At 42.4% G+C, this 14,801-nt stretch overlaps 1 long non-coding RNA gene across 4 annotated transcripts in view; it reads right to left on the reverse strand.

The window, feature by feature from the left end:
- The window catches only part of LOC146860214 (uncharacterized), a 111,657-nt gene that overhangs the window by 26,967 nt on the left and 69,889 nt on the right, over positions 1-14,801 (reverse strand). The window contains exon 5 of one of the 4 annotated variants that reach the window (XR_014978805.1): positions 3,820-6,287. The exons of the other annotated variants lie outside the window; for them this stretch is intronic. This is a non-coding gene — a long non-coding RNA (uncharacterized LOC146860214). Of the gene's footprint in view, positions 1-3,819; positions 6,288-14,801 lie in introns of those variants that run through there. 4 annotated transcript variants of the gene reach the window in all.

Genomic DNA, 14,801 nt, shown 5'->3' on the forward strand with positions numbered 1-14,801 from the left:
TAGCTGTCAGAATACAATGGGGATACAGAACAGAAGTTTCAATTCCGCAGCCTGGTACAAGTTATCTACTATCCAAGGTCGTCTGGCCTATCCTCCCCTTTAGACAGGTGGGAGAGAGCCTCTATGTAACAGAAAAGGCATACGTTAATGAGCAAAATTTAGCATTGGAGAAACGAAACTTACCAAGGACCATTTCTCGTAAATGAGCAAGTAACAGTTTCGATTATAATCCTCGAGAACTAAAATGATGACACAATTGTCAACCTAACAAACGCATCATCTGCATATACTAATTGGGTATACATACAGTATGCATATATAATGATTTCGCTATATAATGCTAACATAATATTGGGCAAAATACGAGTAATATGGGAATTTTACGTTTCAATTCTAACATAAGTGAATGTGCTCTGAATTTGAAGTGTAAACCTAACAGTATTATGATGTAGGAAAAGACATGCAGGATGACTGATCATTAATTGACGTTTTCTTTATGGCTGTTATTAACGGTCTTGAAGAAGAGAGTGCCCGAGGTTCCATAACATTTCCTTTATATGAGACGGTTCTAAAGGAATTTTTTTGCGCCATATTGTTCATCGACGAATCTGATTGGCTTTGTGTTTTGTAGCGAGTGTACTTTGGTGTATCTCGCGACTTCATTCTCTGGGTTACGCCAGTGGTCGACAGGCGGCGCCTCGGTGGACCTCTGTTTAGCCTGGTGCCCCAGCCAAACAAATGAGCCCCCATGTAACTCCACATGATAAACCGAGCCATCAGCAGCGCTGCAAGGGGTTACATACCTGCATGAGGAGCAGCCACAGCACTTCCATTGGCTCAGGATGTTCAAAGTGCTCCTGTCATAAGGGGATCCTCAATTGGGGGCGCAGCAGGTCCCCCTGATCTCCCTTTACAGTGGGCAAGCTACCGACATACAGCGCCTGTCTATTTTCTGTGGCCTCAGTGAGTTTTTCTATTTCTAGCCTAACTCATTTCTTTCTATGTGCCTACCTATCCATTTTTTAGTTCTTTTTTATTTTTGACCACTTCTTCATATTTGTATTTCAATCGCCCCAGCTTATTTCCAGTTAAATTTTCAGATTCAAATTGCTTAATTATTTTCCTTGTGTGTCACCTCTCTGTCCTTTTTATGTTCGAGTCCCTGTGCCCGTTCATGATTCGGAACCTTTTGCTGTCGTTGAACTTATTGCTCGTCACCCGTTTGGAGCCCTTCGCCTATTCATTGCCCCTTTCTATTTATAGTATTGTAATACTTCTAAGCTCCTTTTTCTAACTCCAGTACTTTTTGAATTTCTGCATTTATATTTGTTTGTAGATTGTCACTTTTTCTAAACCTATATATAGTTTCCTGCCTGCTCTGTTATTTTTCTGCATTCCTAATCTTCCTTTTATATTTTCGGTGCTCCCACTGTGGCCTTTATGTTGTAATGATCACTCCGTGCCTTATTTCTAGTTCCCTAATTTTTATTCATAGAGTTCTAATTTTCTTGTCTTGTTTTTCTGGTTATTATTCATAGCGTCATTGCACTTTTATATCTGTTGCTCTTCACTTATCTGTTGTCTCTCATTCACCTTAGTTCCCACTATCCAAGGTGCCCTCAGGCCATTTTGAAGACCTTCACGGTCCTTTTCTGGAGGATACGGGGAGGTCAGGGTACGCAGAAGGCGGGTCTGTACAGGGGCAGGTGATACTAGAGCTGGGGTCAGAACTGTCTTTCTTGCCCCTGCATATTCAAGCTTCTGGTGGGGCCAGGGTGAGTTTGACACAATTCAGGCACAACAACACTGTCAACGAAGAGGAGCCAAAGTATTTGGATTTGACCCACACCATGAAGGAATCAGGTGAGAAAGCAAGTGTCAGTTTGCGATGATTTATAGTGTACTCTATCACACTCTGAAACACGTATCTGTTAAAGTCTTCACCTGTTCAATGGGAGGTTTGTAACCAATCTGGTTAGTCGTACCTTGAGCTTCCACAGGAAGGGCATGAGGTCCTTTGATTGTGGTACCTATAATTTATTAGCCACAGCTAACACAAGGCTTTTAGGCTGCTTAAGGTAATTGAGATGTATTGGTTTTAACTGTCTTTACCTCCTTTTAAACCCATGATAGCAGTTGGGCACATATGCCCTTCTGTACATCAGTGCTTATTTCAGACAGTATAGTTAAAACAGCCAACTAGACTAGTTTGAGTAACATTTTATGTTAATTATAACCTGTGCTTTAATAACGTGAATCACTGAACTTTTCATTATTACTGAAAGCAAGATAAACACCATTTACTTTGCCACTCGCTTGTAGTTAACCTCTCTTCCAATGCCCTTTCTCAGATAGTTTCTTGTATGTCTTAGCAAAATGATTTAAACTGAAGTTTGGTTTCCCTCCATGTTAAAGAACAGTAGATGTTTTAGCATCCAAGCTAATGTGCTGCATAGCTAAATACATATAAGGTCCCAAAGGCGAGACCGATTGCATTGCATTGCAAATGCTTGTTTATATGTGTATGTACTTTCTGGGCTCTGGAGATCAGCCCTAGGACTTGTCTACTTTCGCTTTTTTTTCTGTTCAACTGCCTCTATTCAACTGTCTTGATAGAAAACGACCAGTAGAGGCCAGTAAACTACCAGAATTGCTTTCTGCTTGTTCAACTGCCTCAATTTAACAGTCTTGAAAGAAAACGACTAGTAGAGGTCAGTAAAATACCAAATTTGCTTTCTGCTGAGGGACTTTCTTTTTTTAATTTTTCTGGCAACTGCCCCTATTTAACTTTCTTGATAGAAAACGACCAGCAGAGGTCAGTAAAATACCAGAATCACTTTAGCATTCTCTAGATTCCAGTCCATAGAAATTGTCGTCCACGATCACCCGTAGACAATAATATTTTTTTCAAATCTTGTATTTTCAGTGATATGACCACCGAAGGCCCTGATTTTATATTAAAAACAGAGCTCTGGACTATACCATTTCCCGCTGAAAGGCTATATTTCTCTCCATGTGTTCCCATATCTGGCATGTCACGCAATTTGGGGTTTACTTTTCCTCCATGTTAAAGAACAGAAGATGTTTCAGCACCCAGGCTAATGTGCCACATAGCTAAATACATATAAGGTCCCAAAGGCGAAACCGATTGCATTGCAAATGCTTGTTAACACTTGTAATAAGTCAGATGCTATGAAAGAAGTAATAATAAAGGAATTCATCAAATTGACTTGAGGAAGATTATCAAATGATTCTCTCCTGTGATTAAATTCACTCCAAAACTGAGAACACTGAGTGATGTCTTTTTATTGCGATCCGGCATCTGCACAGGGCTACCAGACCATTCGCTTATTTTATATGCATGCATATCCTCAGGCAGAAATTTTGAAAAGCTTTTTAAGACACAAGACCATTCCAAGATGGCCACTCATGTGTGCACATTCATACTGATGCACCAGTGACCATACTAAAATTTTCTTTGCGCAATATAAAATTGTGTTGACAAATCCAATTGCTCTATGCCTCATTATTAAAGACAAAAATATTATCTTTGCCAATGTTTGTTTACATTGTAGACACTAAGAAAGACCTAAAAATGTGAGCGTAACTAGTTTTAATTCGCAATAGAAGCGCATTTTTGGTGTATATTAACACAGTGCAAGTTTATTTTGTCCCTATGGCTTGTTATAATAGGCGAGACCTATTTGCTTTTGCCAATCCTTGTTTACATTTTGACAATAGGTCCTCCATGACACAGCTAAAGCTATCTGCAAGATAACCTAACTTCTATAAGAGGCAGTATTTCTAAAGTGCATTCTTGGTGTAAATTATCAGGTTTATTTTGTCTCCAATAGGTAAGGCAGTTCACAGTCATTTTCGTCAGCCAAAAAGAACATTTCACAAATTACTGTAATACTGTCTGAGAGATAAAGATAAAGTAATACGTTGAGCATAAATCTGATTTTCAAAATGATGTTCCTTTGAGAAAATACTCTAACACGTCTACGGTTGCATCGACATCTTCGTAGTCAATCTGGCATCGCCGTGCTGCAGTGAGCAGTGAAATGTTATCATCTTTTAGTTTCCACGACATTTGCTAATGAATTTTTAGCTTGCTTTGAGGCAGCTCTTGTCTCAACCAGCAGTGAAATACATGTACTAAATGACTAATGCTGAATAGATCAATAATCAATATAATGTGTAAATCAATGTACCCTTTGGGAAGTATTATTAAGTATTATTAAGCAGCAAGTAGGAAGTCCTGCGCTGCATAGCTAAATCTATTAAGTTGTCATTAACACTTCTAACACTTTCTAGTTCGTTTTCCGTGCTATTGTATGTCGTGCTTGTATAGACAATGTTCTGTTTCTATCTATCTATCTATCTATCTATCTATCTATCTATCTTACCGACTGCAGTCCCCAGGAACACGCGTTACAGATGGTTATATTGTGTCCAAAGCCTCCCTGAACAAGAGCGTTTTAAGGCGTTTCCTAAAAGGGAGGAGAGCGCATTCCTTTCGGAGACCATTGGGCAGTTTATTCCAGATTTGCGGGAGCATTACAGAGAGCTCTACCTCTCTTGGATACCATATTGAACCGGGGGACTGCCAGCAGGCAGTTCTCGGCGGACCGGAGTTTCCGGCCCAGTACATAGTTTTGAAGACGCTCTTTAATGTAGGCCGGGGCCTGGCCGTAGATTGCTTTGTGGCAATACAAAGGCCCTTGAATTTGGCCCTCTGCTTGATTGGGAGCCAGTGAAGCTTGCACAGGAGAGAGGCCGCTTGCGCCCTTCTGGGAAGCCTGAAGATCAGCCTGGCTGCATCGTTCATGGTCACCTTTAATTTGTGGGTGAGTTTTTCCGGTAGACCGATGTAGGGCATTCCCGTAGTCTAATCTGGATAGGATGGTAGCTGATACTATCATCTGTAGAGCTGCGGTCGAAAGGAGGGGGGCAAGTCTCCGTAACTGTTTCAGCAGGCCAGTGCATGTACCGGTTACGGTCGCGACTTGGTTGGACATGGAGAGGTCAGCATCTATCTTGATGCCCAGACTTTTTACGCCCGTGCCGGCATGGGGGTTGTGCCAAGCTCTTGGGGCCAGATCCGGTCACTCCAGGGGTTTGACTTCACGGGGATGACCAGGACCTCTGTTTTGTCTGGATTGACCTTCAGAGAGTTGGTCGTCATCTAGTTCACGGTGTATCTAAGAATATTTTGAATCATATCTATCTATCTATCTATCTATCTATCTATCTATCTATCTGTCTGTCTGTCTGTCTGTCTGTCTGTCTGTCTGTCTGTCTGTCTGTCTGTCTGTCTGTCTATCAACTGGTTATTAGTTGAGGGGGAATTAGAACACACCTCAAATAATATTCATAATCCGTGTCAGGGTGAACACAAAAGTGACTAAATAGACCTGCGCTTAACCCTCAGTTAGCTTTGCACAAATAAGGCAGGCTTAACTGAGAGGTAATGTGAAAGTATGTATCCAGCAATAAAGTAAAAACACAACACAAGAACAATTCCAAACCAATTAAAAAAAATAGAGGATATTTCATTTTAAAAATAATACCACAATGACAAAAACCCAATTAGACAAATTAAAGTTAAGAATTTTAAAGTTTAAGGTAAAAATAGTGCCTAGCCACCAACTGTGCATATCTAGATGCACTGGACCGAGAGACACAGTCAAAAGTTCAAGCCAACAGCAATTGACCGCTGGTGGGGTAAAGGTCCAGAAGCGGCCCTCTGAAGTGGTTCCTTTTGTTGTTGGTGAAGGGTCTGAGCGGTGCTGCTCTTTGAGGCTCTACAACGTGCTGCATCAGATCTGGTGTAGTCATTGATCCGAAGCTGCGAGGTACAGTGATGCGAGGCCCTACATCATCCTGTGCCTTTCTGTCTCAGATTTGGTGAGGCTGTCGTTCAGAGACTGCATGGTGCTGTGATGTAAGGTCCTGCATAATCCTGTGCTGTTCTGCATCAGATCTGGTGAAGCTGCCGATCAGGAGCTGAGAGGTGCTGGGATCGGGAGTCATGGGGCATTTTCCATCATTCTGTGTCGGATCCAGTGATGCTGTCAATCAAAAGGAGTGAGGTGGTGCCATCTAAGTCCCTGCATTTTTCAAGCTGTGCTGCGTCTGATCAGGTGAAACCTTTAGTTGAACAGAGGAAAGAACACTCTAACTCCAACCAAGTACAGGACCTTGAGGGCAGCACTTGAGGGTCAGGATCACTCCCACAGAGGCCCGCAAAGGGGACCAGGTCATGTTCAGTTGGGTCTGGTCAGCTGGAAAGCAAAAAAGGCAGTGCTTAATTTGTAAAAATAAGTGTCAGGCCCATTGTCAGATGGCCACTGCAACTTGCACCACCACATTGCCCCTGCCAGCACTGTCAATTACCATACCAGCACAACTACTAATCATCGCACTCCTACAAGTGTGACAATTCAGACTATTCCATGCCCCTAAACCTATTAGAAAGGCCTGTGTGGCAGTTATATGTCATTGTTAATGTATACTGAATTAATAAACAACTGTTGTGCTCGGTATGCAGACATAATATCGATGTCTAAATATCGATATACTATTATATCGATATTTAAATATCGATATGACAGAATATCGACCATCAAGAATGTCGTCTACCAGAATATCGACATGCAGGTAAGAAATATCGTTTTAATTATTATCGATGTTAGTAATATCGTTAGTAAAAATATCGTTGTTAATAATATCGATTTTTATTTTAGTGTTTTGTATGTTAGTATATATGTTAAAAGTATAGCTTATTTTTGTAATGTATGTTTGAATTTTTTACAAGTACCTAATTTTATGTTAATTGTTTTTGCGTATTTTAGTTCCGTAGCGGGTTGTGGGTTTATACGGGAATAGGGTGGGAAGTAATTTAATTATAATATATTTATTAATAATTTTTGGAAGGTATTCATTTAAAAAAAAACACATAAATATTGTGTTTTAGTTCCGTAGCGGGTTGTGGGTTTATAGGGGAATAGGGTGGGAAGTAATTTAATTATAATTATTTAATTATTATGTTTATTAATTAATATTTATGTAATTAATATTTTGTATTGTTAATTGTGTTAAAAATGTAACATATATTATTAATTGGATATTAATTATTAATAAAACATTGGTAAATATATTAATTGGTTAATTTTTATCAGTTGGTTGAGGATTGATAGGGGAGTAGGATATACAATATTTATTTTACAGTGTTAATTGTGTGAACTAATTAATTTTTTTATTGTTTTTAATTTGCTTGTTAATTGTTATTAGTTAATTAATTAATTGTTAAATAATTATTTTAATTGTGTAATATTTTACAATATTGGTGGTGATGTTTATAGGGGAATATAGTGGGAGGTAAATTATTTTTGAAAAATTAATTATTTGTTAATTAATGTTAATTATTTTGCATGAGTGGGAATACTAAATTATTCCCCTCTGCTATCCAACACTTTCCCTACTGTTACACTTGGTGGAGTGGAAATAGTACATTATTCCGATCCGCTATCCAACAATTTCCCTACTGTTGCACTTGCTGGAGTGGAAATAGTGATTTTTACCCACCAGCTATCCAACACTTTCCCTACTGTTGCACTCACTGGAGTGGAAATAGTAATTTTTACCCACCCACTATCCAGCACTTTCCCTACTGTTGCACTCACTGAGTGGGAATAGTAATTTTTACATACCCGCTATCCAACACTTCCACTACTGTTGCACTCACTGGAGTTGGAATAGTAATTTTTACAAACCCGCTATCCAACACTTTCCCTACTGTTGCACTCGCTGGAGTGGGAATAGTAATTTCTATCTTCCCGCTATCCAACACTTTCCCTACTGTTGCACTCGGTGGAGTTGGTATAGTAATTTTTACTCACTTGCTATCCAACACTTTCCTTACTGTTGCACTCACTGGAGTGGGAATAGTAAATTATTCCCCTCCGCTATCTGACACTTTCCCTACTGTTGCACTTTCTGTAGTGGGAAAAGAAAGTTTATCTCCTACGCTATCCAACATTTACCTACTTTTATAGTTAATGTAGTGTAAAAAAATGTTATTTGAATAAATATTAATATTTCAATTTATTATATATACATATTATTTTTATATTTATATTACAGGTTTATATATATATATATATGTGTATTTATAACTTGTCTTATGTTTCTAACATTTTAGAATTAAATAAAATAATTATTTATTAATATTATTAAGGTAATATATATAAAAAATGTAATATGTATGTTTAATTTATTTTATATTACATTTATCATTTATGAGTTTTTAACATTTTTAAATAATTCTAACTGTTTTTATTAGTTATATTTATTATTAAATTATTTTTATATTATTTTTATGACATTTAAAAAAATGATATTTTAAACAAGGATATTTTAAACAACAATATTTTGGTTTCAATATTTTTGTACTTACCATTTTAGAGATAGGCTGTTGATATTCTGTTCATCGATATTGTAGACTCGATATTCCTGTAGCTCGATATTCTGTCCGTCGATATTCTGTCAGCGATCCTATCTAAATTGGACAGACCGGTTTTGGATCTAGTCTCTCTAGTGAAACAAAGGGCAGAAAGGCCCAAGTGTGCCAAGTGTGAATGCTGCATTTACCACCGACAGGGTAGACAATTTCTGAAGTCAGGAAAGGGCTAGGTACATCCCTCAGGCTACGCTTGGAAGCTTAGGAAGTGTCTAGGTGAAACCCTTCCTGGCCATCTTGCACAGGAGAGGAACACCCTTCCCCACACCCTAGGCCTTCTTGTTCCACATGCGCTCTCCCTCCCTGAGCCTTATTAGGCCCTGGGAACACTATACCCCCTGGGCCTTTTTTTTATAGGGGTGGTGGGGCACGTGGCTCCATTCACCAAGCCTCTTAATACCCTGGGGACCCCATACCCGTGGCCGTTATTTTAAAAATGTTAGAGGGCCACATGGCCCTCCTCCCCAAACTTTATCAGTCCCTGCAGACCCCCTCCCCCAGGGTATCAATTTTAAAGGGGAGGGGTGACATGTAGCTCCCCTTCTTGAGCTTTCTATGGCCATGGGAACCCCTTACCCTAGGAACTTTTTTTATTTTAAAGGGGAGGGAGGCTGTGCTCCTCAGCCATACCCTAGCCTCAGGAGGCCCTGAGTACCCCATCCCCCAGGGCCATTTTTTTTATAGGGTAGCAACATGGTCACCCTCCCTGAATCTATTATGGCTGTGGGGACACCATCCCCTAGGCCCATATATATTTTAAACGAGGAGGGGCCAACCTCATTTTGAAGGGGATTTAATGAGGCAGGAAGTGTGTCTGCAAAGCAGGCGTGCCGCACACCAAATTCGCACCTAAGGCAAGCCCATCTGCATCCAGATTACGCACTGTGCCAGCCCCGTGCCGGTTTTGGCCCCCATCTATTACCGATGATAGTATATATTGGGAAAGAGCTCCTGGCTCTGAACACCAAAGGTAAGATCTCCGGGTGCCTATGCCTGGTCTTCTATACCCCCCTACTGGGAATTCTTATTGCTTACCCAAATCGTTGGGCCCCCATAAGTATTGTGTGAAGCTTTGCCTAGAAGCGAACCAATGGACAACATTCCAATCATTCACACTCAAACACCTGGTAAATCCAATGACAAAATGATATGTGCCCTCCTAAATGCGAGGTCGCTGGTAAAACACCAGCTGGAATTTGTAGAATTTATGGCTAGACACCAGCTAGACATAGTTTGGGTCACTTAAACTTAGGTAGATCAAGCTGGCCCTATCCAGCGGCAGCAGCCTTGCCAAACTATGTTATACATTGAGTGAATAGACCACTGAAACGTGGCGGAGGATTAGCCATGATCCACAGGGCTACCATTTCTATCATCATTAAACAAGCATAACTCAAAGAATGTGAGGCACTTAAGTTCTATATGGAACACTCCAAAACACAACCAGTCAGAGGAATAATAATCTATCACCATCCTGGTCCCAGGGACATCTTTATACAGAAAATAAGGGCCCTCTTAGAGAAAGGTTTATACGCAAAAGATATCACAGTGCATGGGGATTTCAACTTTCAATTAGAGAACAATGCTGACAAAGATATGATGGTCCTTACCGAGACTCTTGGTGATTTTGGCCTGTCCCACGTAGTTCGTGAGCTGACGCACTTAGTTGGCCATAAACTTGATTGACTGTTTGCTAACAACCCTCAAATGATAATAATTTACTCCTTGCAGTTAGCTTCGCCATTATGTGGTATTATCTAAGGGCACCCTCTCAAAAGCCCCCCCACTGCACCTTCAAAACCCGGGTTTGGAATAAAGTACAGGCAGGCTTACCTAAACAAATACTAGCTGATTCATTGCCTACATATGTTGAAAATATGGAATGTGCCACCCCGAAATATACTTAATGGGTAACTCAGCTATATCTATTTCAGGTCCGCTCAGAGTCTCGCACTCAAGGAGAAGTAAACCTTCAGGCCCCTGGTTTACCAAAAACATTACAGAATCAAGTCTGTAGAACACAAGAGCGAATTTGGAGGAAAAAAGCTAAGTACAAAATATTTATGGAGAAGTATAAAGCACTACTCAAGGAAAAAACTTTTTCAGGTAGTGTCCGAACTCTCCTCAGTCCCTAGAACACATTACCAAATTACCAATAGTTGTCAAGTGTTCTGCAACACACTAGTCAGCTTTTTCTAGATAAAGTAGTCCAAATCTTTACTAAAATTGATCACCTGAATACCACCAGACAGGATGGCTTAGTCCATATATATATATTTATATACAAATATATATATTACCTACTGGCGCTCGCCAGTAGGTAGTTATAGTTAGGACCAAAGTTTCAGTAGGAAGAGCATTTTTTGCTTTGTCAATAACTTTGGCACCGCTTGACGAATCTTCACGGAATGTTTACTAAGCTTCCCCTTTTTGGTTCAAGTGGTGTGTCAAACCTTTTGGAGTGATCCATCAAGCAGGAGTCGAGAAAAGAGGGGGGGTCCCAAAATGCTTTTTACCCATGTTATGTCTATGGGAATTTTTTATTTTTTTAACACGACTACAGCCCCAACCTCGGAACGGAATTACACTAAATTTGGCAGAATGCTAGATGTTGGGCCAGAAAGCATGCTTTTTGTGATTTGATGTGAATCCATTCAGAAGTTTCAGAGATATTTAAGTTTTAAAAATATAGATATCTTGGAGCCCAACAGCCTAATGAAACCCTACTTAAATTGGATTGACTGCCAACACTTCAACCAGGAAATGATGGCAGCCATCTTGGGACTCAGTTGAACCAAGTTCCACCCAAAAATATCCAACAACAAAAAAGGGGGCAGGTTAGAAACACCCTGACCCCCTAGAACTCTTTGGGTGGTCTCACTGGGACCCCCCCCCCCCCGGCAAACAAATGTGTTACTTTTTTTAATTGGCCCTTGGGTGTGCCAGGTCCCATTGGGACTATTTTAATAAGGGAGGGGGTGCACAGGCCCTCCTCCTAGTACTTAATATTGCTCTGGAGGCCACCACCTCCATGGAGCTTTTTTAACAAAATGCAGGGAGGACCATACGGCCTCCCCTGCTACCACAGGGACCAACACCTCCCCGTAGCTTATATCTTTATAAATGGGGAGGCCTTTTGGACCTCCCAGACCTGGGGACCACCAACTACCTGGGGCTTTACTCAGAAATAAAGTGGGGGCCACACGGACTCCCACGCAGCCCTGCGTTTAATTAAAAATAATGCTGGGATGCCACTCGGACCCCCTGCAGCCCTAGGAACTGCCACCTCCCTGGGGGTTTAACAAAAAAGAATGAGGGGGCCTCACTGTCCCTCCGCATCCACAGGGACCACCACCTCCACAGGACAAATATAAATAAAGGAGGGGCGGTCCCGTGACCACTCTCATGGAGGCCGGCTCCAGAAATGTCCTGGGGTACCCACCCCTGGGACGTTGTAATTTCCTATGACTTGGCTGGAGCACGGCTCCTGCCAAGCCAAAGCTAACACTGCTCCGCGTCGTGCAAGCGAGAGCATGTAAAATGCTCTTGCTTGCAAGAAGAGGAGCAGAATTGCTTTTGGGCGGGGGATCTGCATGTTTGCAGCTTCCTCCGTCCAAAAGCAATGCTGCTTCACGCAGGACACGGGCAGCTGACAGGAACCGAAGGGGCCTTGAGGCTCTCACCATTGTCCCTAGGGGAGAGGCTGGGCCCCGGGGGAAGAGGTCCCCGGGTTCCAAAACCAGCCAAAGAGGGGGGCCATGTGGTCCCCCTCTCTTCTGTGTTTTAAAAAGGTGGAAAAAAGTGACAGGCCCGGGGGGATGGGTCCACAGGGCGGAAATCGGTCTGGAAGGAGGCCTGCGTGCCTCCCCTCCCATTATTATTTAAAAAAATAAAATAAAATCAATAAAGGCCGGGCAGGGCCCCAGGAGTTGGGGTCCCTGGGGCTGAAATCGGCCTGGGTAGCCCCCCCTCATCTATTGAAAAAAGGCCTGGCCCAGGGGGATAGGGTCTCCAAAAGGGAAAATGGTCCAGGGAAGGGGGCCATGCAGCACCCCTCCCTTAAAAAAAGATTTTTGTAAAAACCTCTTGCAAGTCGCCTGAGGGCACATCCCCTTCACCACCACTCTGCAAACGCACCTCCAGACGCACTGGCGGTTGGGGGATAAAGTCCCCTTGGATGCTGAGGGTCCTTGGGGTCCAGGAACCCCTTCTGTCCTTGGGGTCCAGGAACTCCTTCTGTTACCTCCAGTAAGTCCCAGTTAGCGGAATTGCTGAGAGGACTTAGAAGTCACGCCCCTTTCACCACCACTCTACAAACACGCTCCCGAAATTTGATCTGATATCCCAGCTTGAAATTCTGTATGACGAACTCCACCCAGACTGGAAAAAAAGACCTGAGGCGACCCTCAACCGGAGCCCCCTCCGAAACCCTCGCACTATCATGATTTGGAAGGACCTGAAGCACCTGAGAGACCATGCTGACCACAGGACTTGTGGAAGGAAGGGACACCCCGGGCATGTCCCCTAACACGAAAGTGCTTGGAGGCCATTTAAGACTGAAAGGCCTGCCCCAAAGCCTGTTGAAAACCAGCAAACCTTCCCTTCTGAGATGAGGGAACTGGAGCCAACAACTTTTTGTACACCCCAGTCTCCTTTATCAAAGCCTTCAATGGCTCCCCAAACAGTTTGGAGCCTGTGAATCTTCATGAGAGCAGTCTTCTGCGCTGCCTCCATCTTCCAAGGCCTAGGGTGGTTACGAATGAAGAACAGAGAGAGTTACACTGCATCTCCATCTTTTTCTTGATCCTCCAGATCCATAGACATGAAGTGCTGTATGGCAGTCGATCTGCTTCCCTTCAGAACTCACTGCCTCCAAGCGAGAGCCTATAAGTGGGCATAGTAACACAGTCTAACCATGTGAGCAGCACAAGGTAAGAGCAGATTGCCATCAGCAATGCACCATGAACAGCATTTATTAACAAGGAAATGAGAAGCATATGAAACCTCTACATCACACCTGATCATCAATGCCGCCAGTCAGTGAAATACTGTACACCTTAGTGCTGGTTTGAGAAAGATCCTGGCAAAAATATGACAAATACACTGTTGAACATACAGAAAACCAATCTGCAAGAGCAGAAGAATTCGGGCCTGGTTGGATGCACCATAGAGACTGATTTTCCAAAGCAGGGCACCAGAGAGTCACCAAAATGCTCACGGCTAAGAAAATATCCCCAACCGAGCTTAAATAAATAGGCAAAGGGCAAACATATTCATCGCATTTCTAGTGAGCTCGAAACTCATGTTACTGTGTTCGTCTTGCCCTAGAGCTGTGTGCAGCTCCTTTGAGCCCTGAGTGCGGAGTGCAGAGAGGTTACAGTCAATCTATACACACGTACGCGGGCACTCACCACAAGAGACACACAGTTCAAACGTAGAGTACTACCATCATCTCTAAAACAGACAGTTACATTACAAAACACACAGGTTATGAGTGATACATGCGGGGGGCGTGGCTTGATGCCTGCGGGTGATGGCGGCGTTCTCCTGAGGCTCCGGGGCAACTCCGAGAGACCAGCATGTTTCCACTCTCGTAGCACGGAAGAACGAAGTCGGCGATGCGTCGGAACCTGCCCCGACCCTGCTGGTGCTGTTGAAGATCTTTATTCATGTTTGTGACCCCTATAATTCCTCTCGTAAGTTTTGACGGACTTTCCTCTACCATGATGGCCGCCATTTTAACTTTCCTGACTGACGCGCGTTACATTGTTGATGTCGCGCTGTCAAATTAATCGTCGGTGAAGCACTTTCGCCTTTCAACTTTACTGATGCTGTGGCACTGGCGCTTATACTCTGAACATCCAGCATGTGTTGCAACTCATTTTTTTTTTTTTTTTTTTGATTGGGTCGCCTCCTTGTAAACCCCTGACTGGACCAGTACTTATAACACTTCTTATCTCAACTGTTGCAACCGCGCCACGTTAATAACATAGCGATGTTTCCTACATCAATGATGACTTTGCACTGACTGCACTGGCGCTTATTTTTTACCTCACATTTTATCCCTCAAGTTCTTAGTCACTAGGAGCATGTGGGGAGTGCACCCTGCTGTGTTTTTTTGTTTTTTTTTCTCTTCGTCAGCTCTAGTCGGCAGCCTCGTCGCACTCTGCATTTAGAAATCGCTCATGTATGGTTTTACTCGGATGTTCCATAACCCATCAGGAGGCCTCACGACAGTTTGACCGGAACTATTTCAGAGGGAGGTTTTTTGTGGTAT

This window comes from Triturus cristatus, chromosome 3_1, assembly GCF_964204655.1.
Source record: "Triturus cristatus chromosome 3_1, aTriCri1.1, whole genome shotgun sequence".
In the NCBI taxonomy this organism is placed as follows: domain Eukaryota; kingdom Metazoa; phylum Chordata; class Amphibia; order Caudata; family Salamandridae; genus Triturus; species Triturus cristatus.